General features: G+C 38.8%; 1 pseudogene; it reads left to right on the forward strand.

Moving 5' to 3' along the window:
* Positions 1 to 2,626: 2,626 nt before the first annotated feature.
* Positions 2,627 to 3,428, forward strand: LOC114501351 (annotated as a pseudogene).
* The last annotated feature ends 6,683 nt before the right edge of the window (positions 3,429 to 10,111 follow it).

Below are 10,111 nucleotides of genomic sequence, written 5' to 3' on the forward strand. Positions count from 1 at the left end.
GGAAGCAATCTAGATGCCCATCAGTAAATGAATGGATCCAAAATCTATGGTACATTTACACAATGGAATTCTATACAGCAGAAAGAAAGAAGGAGCTCCTACCCTTTGTAACAGCATGGATGGAACTGGAAAGCATTATGCTAAGTGAAAGAAGCCAGCCAGTGAGAAAAATACCATATGATCTCACCTTTAACAGGAATCTAATCAACAAAACAAACAAACAAGCAAAATATAACCAAAGACACTTAAATAGGGAACAGGCTGACAGTGACCACAGGGGAGAGGGGAGGGAATTTCAGGGGAAAAGGGATAGGGTTTGCAGGAAAAAGTATAAAAGAAACATGGACAAAAACAAGGAAGGGTGGATATGAGAGGGAGGTGGGGAGGGTTGGAGGGGGTGGGCTGGGGTGGGAGTAAAAGGCAGAAAACCGTACTTGAACAACAATTACAATAAGAAAGGAAAAAAGAATTGTACCGGTAATTCACTAGAGTCCTTTAAACTGGTGTATAACTCCTGAATACCAGTTGCTTTGCTTGTAATAAGCAAAGTAACTGTTAATGGATAGTAATATTGATGATAGCAGAACCAGCTCATTCAGGGAAGTCAAATTGTAATATGGATTTCTTTATGATCATAGAATTAGAATAGGGACATAGAATCTTTTTGTCAATCTTTCTTGCATACTTGAAGGCTGTTGACTTCATTTTTACTTTGTTTGGATACTTGCCTACACATTCTTATTTTCTATACCAACTCCATTTTGACTGATATGCATCTTTTTTTATGTGCTCACAACTTCACTTTGGTTATGATAGGGTTTATAGGTCTAAAAGAATTTCTGTTTCTTTTCTGTGACATTGTTTATCTCAGCTGGATCTCCTCTAAGTAAATTTGATATTGAGACTTCCCAGTATAATCTATATTCCTTATTTCCGAATACTCCTGCCTTGTCTTAGTTAAACTCCACTTACTGACAACAGCAGGTGTTGCTTAAATAATAAAGACAACATTCATACATTTAATATTTTTGATACCCTGTTTCTGTGTAAATGTAACAAATTCCTACTGGCCCTGCAAAAACACTTGCCAATTATAAAATCATTCATTTGTGAATTTGTTTGAAGTTTCTTTATTTTTTCCCTTTTGCAGCTTATTCTCATAAAAAAAGTTTAAATGAAATGCAATGAGACATTTGAAAATGTATTCATATGATAAATTAAAGTTATCCACAGAAGTAATTTATTGCAATAAGGCTTAAAGATCAAAAGCCATATGATACTGGGAATTCCCTGTGTTCACAGATAAACAGGGATAAGTGCCTTTTCCTCCACTTTGTTTGAGCCTCCTTGAGCCTCCTTGGGCTTCCCACCATTATCTTGGTTTCTGAAACCTTTTCCTCTGTCTTAGGTGAATTGATCCATATTTATCTATTATCTAGCCAGTGTACATTTTCAGGCTCCTTTTCCAGCTGTCCCCATTATGCTACTTCTTTTTTCTGGCTCCATAGGGTGGTTTGCTTTTCACTGACCATATCTTTCTGTGATCACACTTTGTTGCTTACTATTCATTCTCTCTTTGCTTTTTGTTTTTTTTGTTCGTTTTTTCTATGTAATAAAGTTCTACTGATGGTCTATAACCCATTGCTAATATTCCCTCCTCAATGAGGTCTGGTTGTATTCCACAAATTACTCTTGTCTTTGCTGTTTACACTGTCTAACAGTTTTTCATCTGATTGTGTCTGTCCAGCTGGACGATTAACTTCATGAGAGACAGGACTACATCTCAATCATTTTTTTTTTTACCTCCAGAGCTCAATACAGTTTCGGCACATAATAGGTATTTCACAGATGTTTATTGCATGGAGGGCTTCTTTCTGTAGTGATCAGCACCCTGCACAAAGATAACTACCTAAGAGGCAGTGCACTATGATTCAGCCTGCATGCTGTGTACCCTGGCTTTGGCCGGTGGCAGCCTTAACAGAGGGGAATCTATCTGGTAATTTATTTATCTATCAGAGCCCCTTTTTGTAACTTCTATTGATGCATATAGTATATACAGACTTGGTTGGATAGATGGGTAAACAAACAACTGATCAAAGTTTTCCACAATCTCCTAAAGCTATTAAAAAACAAAAGAGAAGCCAAAGAAGCTTTTTCACTAGGCTAGAACCACCTAGCCTAGTTACCATACTGACCAGATCAACAGGTGGTTGCTTATTTCCTTATTTCAGTCAATCTCTGAGTAGCTTTGTGAAGGATAAATCCTGACATCTGTATCTTAGGTTGTGCTGCTCCATGGGCAGTGGCATCTGAATGGTCTTATTTTGAATGTAAGCATTTCTTACGAGGACTTTGTGTGTGCATTCTGTCATCACTTTCCCTCCTACAAATTAATGGTAACTTGGAAACATTCTGAAGGAATGCTGAAGTGTGTCAACGAAGATTCTGTCAGCTATTATGTAAGTGTCTGTGTGCTTAGTGAGAGAGGATGGCCATGTGGTTTAGTTATATGAGTCATTACAAATAGACAGGTAAATAAATAAATACATAAATAAATTCTAGGTAAAAGCAGGTTGTTTAGGTGATTTAAAATAAATATTTTAGATCTCTCCTCCCTCTGCCCAAGATGCTGAAGGGAAGGAAGACCAAGGGGAGGAGGGTCATGCTGGCCCCTGTCATCATGATGAAGCAAGAGGCCAAGAAGTTAGTGAACCCCTGTTGGAGGAGAGGTCCAAGTATTTTGGCATCAGACAGGACATCCAACCCAAAATGGACTCTCACCCACTTTGTCAAATAGCCCTGCTACATCTGGCTGCAGAGGCAAAAGGCCATTTTCTGTAAGTGTCTGAAAGTGCTTCCTGCCATTAACCAGTTCACCCAGGCCTTGGACCATCAAATAGCTACACACTTGTTCAAACTGGCCCATAAGTACTGACCAGAGACAAAGCAAGGGAAGAAGGAGAGATTGCTGACCTGGGCTGAGAAAAAAACTGTCCGCAAAGGGGATGTCCCTGCCAAGAAGCCACCTGTCCTTCTAGTAGGGGCTAACACTGTCATTACCCTGGTGGATAATAGAAGCCCTAGCTGGTAATGATGGCACAAAATATGGATCATATCAAGCTGGTTGTCTTCCTGCCCACCCTGTACTGAAAGATAGGGGTTCCTTACTGCATCATCAAGGAGAAGGCCAGGCTGGGGCCTCTAGTCCATAGAAAAACCTGCACCACCATCACCTTTACACAGGTTATCTCAGAAGACAAAAGAGCTCTGGCTAAGCTGGTAGAAGCTATCTAGACCAATTACAGCAACAGATATGATGAGATCTAACACCAATGGAGAGACAATGTCCTGGGTCCAAAGTTAGCGGCTCGAATTGCCAAGCTAAGAAAGGTCAAGGGTAAGGAACTGACTACCAAGTTGAGCTAAGTGTACACTGTGGAGTTTTCTGTACATAAAAGTAATAGAAATTCTCCTTTGACCAAAAGTAAATAAATAAATACATAAATATTTTAGTTCTAGTACACTAAAATGCTAAATTTTAGATCATAACACCCCATCATATATTATATAGGAGGACCAGAGGGAATGTTGGCTATGATCTCATGCCTTCATTTACTCAAAAATATTTATTTCTTCAGTGCTTAATGTAATGCTCAACATGTATGTAGTATATACTTGGTGAATATGACTTGAGTTGAATTTATTCATCTGTGCATTCTTACATTAATATTTCTGGGACAGCCACATCAGGCAGGACACTGTTAAGTCCAAGGGATATATAAGTTGGTGATCAGTGCAAATAGTCTCTGCCTTCAGGATCCTCAAAATAACTCTTCTATTTAATAGTTTCCCTTCTGAATAAGGGTAGACCCTGCTTTTAAACATTATAGTGAATTAGTGTTTTTCCAATCTTGGCTGTACTTTGAAAGCATACAAGATGCTTTAACTTCCTCATGCCTGGGCCCTAACCAAAACTAATTCAATCGTAATCAGTGAGAGTGGCATCGGGACACAGCTGCTCTTCAAAGCTCCTTAGGAGATTGTGAGGCACAACCAAGACCATGAATACTAAATGATTCCCCACCCTTTTGATATGTCACTACTATGGGATGAAGTGTGTCACCAACCACCCATCCATCAAATTCATATGTTGACATCCTAATTGGCAGTACCTTAGGATGTGACCTTACTTAGAGAGAGTCTTCAGAGATTTAATGGAGTTAAAATGAGATCATCATGATGGGCTATAATCCAATATGACTGGTGTTTTTTAAAACGAGGGAATTGGACTTCTAGTTAAGATGGAAGTGTAGGTAGATACACTTTGCCTCCTCACATAACTAAAAGATGGACAACAATAAATTTAAAACAAAAAACAACCAGGACAGCCAGAAAATCAAACTGTATAGAAATCCAACAACCAAGGAGTTAAAGAATAAACATTCATCCAGACTGATGGGAAGGGTAGAGGTGGGCAGCTGGGGCAGAGAAGATGCAGAGCAGGGCAGCAGACCAGGAAGTCCTACAATCACGTGCAGATAAACCTGGGGAACAACTGAGGAACAAGATAGACCATAAAACCCAGGGTTCCAGCATGGGCAAAATAAAGCCTCAGAACCTCTGGCTATAAATACCTGTGGGGGTTTCAGTAGAGGGAGAAACTGCTAGTCTCACAAGAGAATTTTTTGGAGAGACCATGGGGCCCTAGAATGTACACAAACCTACCCATCTGGGAATCAGCACCAGAAGGGCCCAATTTGCTTGTGGGTATCAAAGATAGTGACTGAAGGTGGAGTGAGAGCTGAGCAAGCAGCATCATTCCCTCTGTAACCCTCCCCCACATACAGTTCCATGACAAAGCTATGTGGGTTACCCCTCCCTGATGAATACCTAAGGCTCTACCCCTTACAACATAACAAGTATACCAAGACAAAGAAATATGACACAAATAAAAACACAGAGCAAAACTTAAAAAAAAAAAACTAAGTGACAAGGAGATAGCCAACTTATCATGTGCAGAGTTCAAAACACTGGTAATCAAAATGCTCACAGAATTGATTGAGTACAGACACAAAATAGAGGAAGGAGTGAAGGCTATACAAAGAAATAAAAGAAAACCATATATAGAAAACCAACAGTGAAGGGAAGTAAAACATGACTCAAATCAGCGATTTGGACCAGAAGGAATAAATAAAGATTCAACCAGAATAGAATAAAGAAACAAGAATTCCAAAAAATGAGGAGAGGTGTAGGAAACTCCAGGACAACTTTCAGCCTTCCAACATCTGAATTATAGGGGTGCCAGAAGGAGAAGAGGAAGAGCAGCAAATTGAACACTTATTTGAAAAAATAATGAAGGAAAACTTCCCCAGTCTGGTGAAGGAAATAGACTTCCAGGAAGTTGAGGAAGCCCAGAGAGTCCTAAAGAAATTGAACCCTAGGAAATATACAACAAGGCACATCATAATTATGTTACCCAAGATTAAAGATGAGGAGAGAATCTTAAAAGCAGCAAGAGAAAAGGAGACAGTTACCTGCAAAGGAGTTCCCATAAGACAATCAACTGATTTCTCAAAAGAAACCTTGCAGGCAAAGAGGGGCTGGAAAGAAGTATTCAAAGTCATGACAAGCAATGACCTACATCCAAGATTACTCTATCCAGAAAAGCTATCATTTAGAATAGAAGGGTGGATACAGTGGTTCCCAGATAAGGTCAAGTTAAAGGAGTTTATCATCACAAAGTCCTTATTATATGCAATGTTAAAGGGACTTATCTAAGAAAATCAAGGAGATCAAAACTATGAACAGTAAAATGACAACAAACTCACAAGAGAACCTAAAAACAACAACAGAAACTAACTAAGCAAACAACTTGAACAGGAACAGAATAACAGAAATGAAGATCACATGGGGGGTTATCAGCAGGAAGGGGTTGGGGTGATAATGGGGGACAAGGTACAGGGAATAAGAAGTGTAATTGGTAGGTAAAATAGACAGGGGGGATGTTAAGAATACTACTGGAAGTGAAGAAACCAAAGAACTTATATGGACTTATACGAACCCATGGACATGACTAAGGTCGGGGGATGCTGGTGGGAAGGATGGTGCAGGGAAGAGGGGAAGGAAGGGGAGAAAAAATGGTACAACTGTAATAACATAATCAATAAAATATACTTTAAAAAGGGGGAAAATTGGAGACAGAAATCCACATAGGGAAACACCATCTGAAGAGGAAGGCAGAGACTGGGTGACACTTTTATAAACCTTGGTATACCCAGTATGCCAGCCAGTTACCAGAAGAGAGGCATAGAGCTGATTCTCTGTCACTGCCCTCAAGAGGGAGGTCACCTTGTTGTCACCCTGACTTGGATGTGCAGCCTCTGGAACTGTGAGACAATAAATTGCTGTTGCTTACACCACCTAGTCTGTGGTGCTTGGCTATGGTTGCCCTTGTGACCACCATACAGCATGGTTCATTGTCTTTATAATTAATTTTTTGAAGAGTTACCAACATTTTTCAGTTTCCTTATGTCTTCTTTCCCTCCTGGAAATGGGCCAGCCTCTGAACCCACATGAGATACAGCATCTCTGCTCTTTTCCAAGGTAGGATATCTTTATTAATAGAGTCATACTGATAACATGTACATGACAGGCTCACCTGGAGCCAGAGACTTACAGCCTGATTCCATGATGAATCACCCATGCACAGTAGTCTCACTTTGCCTAGCAAAGCTCAAGTAGACAGTTGCTGCTGCTGGCAGATCCAGAAAAAACTTGGATGCACTTGTTTCAGTGGCCCCTTAAGTTCTGCATTATCTTTTGATTTGCTCTGACAACATCCAGGTATTGCTTCTTTAAGTATTGCTTTAGAAAATTCAATTTATAATTACTTTTGATATGAAAATCTTAGAGATTCAGTGTGGTGCTTTATTAGCTGTACAATCGGCCCCTGTTTCAGGTACACAATGTGAGGAGCAGCATGTTTGGCCCACTTTCCCTCTGAATTTCGGACTAGTGGTAGCATCCTCAGTTGCAGAGCTGTTCTCACAATGCAGGCTTTCCAAACTCCTTATCATTCGACCCAAATTTGAATTCATTTCCCTTTAGTCTCAGGGATTTCTGGGGTGAAACAAGCTCTTTGAAGACAATACTTCCAGTCATAAATTTTTGCTTATCAGATTTGAATCCAGGCAACAGATAGCTTACAAAGCTCAAAATGATGCTAATTTTATTTTTGAACCAAGGGTCAAAATGGCCATTACAGCAGGCTGGCTTTACTGGGGGCACAGGGAAGTTTGTTACTGCATCACTTAAATTATTTACAGCAAGATTTTTTGTGTCTGGATAACTGCATATTAAAAGGGAAGAAAATGCTCACCACTCACCATATAACAGACCTTCTGATTATGGTGCACAAGGGCCTACACCAGCTTTTCAGAACCTGCTTTTGGACCTCCACTTCAGGCATTTGCCCCAAGTTCATTACCTTCCTGCCTCTGACTTTATGACACCCAACCATGGCAGCCTGATTCCACATCACAACCTTTATATTTATTGGTAAAAGGCTGTTCCCTCACATTTTTCCCTCTTTTCTTTCTTCTCAACATTCAGGTCTCTGATTAAATATCACCAAAGCAGAGAAACATTTGTGAAAGTCTTCTTCCTGCCCCTGCCCACCTTACTCATGCTCCACCTGCTTCTCCTGCTTTGTTTTTATCCAGCACTCACCTCTTTGTATGTGAAGTTATTTATTTCACTGTTTTTTAATAGTTGGTCTTCCTCTTCCCTACCTTTAAATACTAGAATAAAGACTCCATAAAAAAGGGACTGTTGTTAATGCTCACCTCTGTTTTCCAGTGCTCATGACCAGCACAAAGTTCATACTAGTTGTTGGACGAATAATTAGATGAAGCAGGACTTTACTTATTGCTGCATAAGGAACTACTCTCAAACTAAGTAGCTGAAACCAAACCCCATTTGCATTCTTTGTCTGGATGTCCTTGGGGTGCTTGGCTGGGGCAGCTGGTTGAGCGGTGGATGAATCTCTCTCTCCACATATTCTCTCATGCCATATGCTTTCATGTCTTTATGCATGGTGGTCTCAGGGCTGAAAATGGGGCCAGCAGAAGTGGCAAAGCTTCTTTAGGCCTAAGCTTTGGAATACTCACAAAATCACTTCTGCCAGATTCTGTTGGTGAAAGAAAGTTATAAGGCTAGTCAAAATTGAAGTGAGTTGAGAAATAGGCATGGCCTTTGGGTAGGAGGAGAGACAATGCAGCATTGAGGGGTCATAATTTTGATGATCTGTCCAAGTGCTAAATGATGTATTTTTGTGCAAATGCTCCATCTAACTTTTATGTTACACCCTCATATCTCAGACATTTGCACTTCTACAGCCTTTTATAAAACTCCCAATACCATAAACAATCAATGGCAAATTGTTTTTGCTGCTACTGCTATATTTACAGTGCTGTGTTTAGGATGAGCTTTACTTTTCTCATCAGCAGACATGCAGGGATTCTCAAAAGCCTGAAGTACATCTATTGAAGAAAACAGAAGTGTATTCCAGAATAAATTATATTGATTTTAATTCAGACCTTTAAATTTGTGTGGGGTTTTTATTGCTTTTGCAATGGAAAAATTGATCTCAACAAGGCAGACAGAGCAAAAATAGATTGCTTTTATTGAATTCACAGCAACCTGATTAAATAACATAGTTGTTACGAGAAAAATAATATTGCTTCCTCTTTCATTACAGATTCTTTTTGCCTTCAAAAATTTATTGGCTTAATATAGTAAGTAAAGAAAATGATTAATTTTATTTATCATTGTACAGAATGTTTTGGGGGCAGTGAGAAAACACATTTCTTAGAATATTTCCTATTCTGATGATTGCAAAGCTCATTTTGATTAAAAAGGTGCCTCTTATTATGTGTTACCTTTTATGTTGACTGGGCAACAATCTGATGGTCAGTCACACAATTCACATCAATACTGACTTAGGTTTTTATTTCCTGAAAGATATATTAAAATGTGAATTACCACCTAACTTAAAAGAAAACAAAGCAGTCGACTTTGATTTAGAAAATTTCTAGAATACATAAGGGAATAGAGAAGAAAGTAAAAATCACCTCATCTTCTGAAATCTCATCTTGACTGTTTATAATTAAAATATAATATCCAATATTTAATTAAATTGTGAACTTTCTCTATTTGAACTCAGGAGACATTGATTTGAGTACATTTTCTGATAATTTCTTCACTATCCAAATTTCTACCACCAAATAGGTTTTGGATAACAGAGAATCCCTGTTATCTGAATTTGTGGTACAAGCTTCCCAAAACCGAGAATATATTAGGAGAGCAAAGCATACTTGTGATTGGGTTATCTATGCTCTTTAAAGAAATTGGGATCCTACTGATCTGTGCTCTATACTGCTTGTAAGTTACTTTTTTTTAAAATGAAAAATATATTGTGAAAGGAAGATGCCAGCAGGGGAGCATGGTTTGTCACTCTCTTAAATTCACTCACAAAAAACCAAAACAAAACAGAAAAACTAGACAGCAAAATCGAAGCTCTGAGATTTTTTAGCACAAAAACATGACACATGGTGTCTTCACAAACCCTACATGCAGGCATTGGGAGAAATGCATATACGTAAGTAGTAAACATGGTGTGATAAATGTTCTGTTCTGACCACTGTTGGAGTGAGGGTAGGTGCAGGGGGTTCCCGTAAAGAATTTGGCAGAACATCAAAGAGTATTTATGAAGAAAACTCACATCAGCTACTTAGGGGCAACCTTCACATCTAGAGTTCTTTATTCAGTACCACCACTTTCTATTTTTAGTTTACTCATTCAAACATTTTTTTTTTCTCTTGGCAAGCTTTGTTGATGGTGCTGGCTATACATATCTAAAATTGTGAAGTTCTAAGAGTTGCTTTCTACTTTTGTAAGAATAGTTACAGATCTTTCAAGAGAAAAGATGATCTTGTCCTTTATCTACATCAAGGTGGGTAATAATGACTACTGAAATCTAATCCTTAATTAGAATTGGATTCATTGTCTCTCCCCAGCTGTAGTTTTATTTTCCTTTATCTTTTCCAGCTTT

The sequence above is a fragment of the Phyllostomus discolor genome, chromosome 7, assembly GCF_004126475.2.
Source record: "Phyllostomus discolor isolate MPI-MPIP mPhyDis1 chromosome 7, mPhyDis1.pri.v3, whole genome shotgun sequence".
Taxonomy (NCBI): domain Eukaryota; kingdom Metazoa; phylum Chordata; class Mammalia; order Chiroptera; family Phyllostomidae; genus Phyllostomus; species Phyllostomus discolor.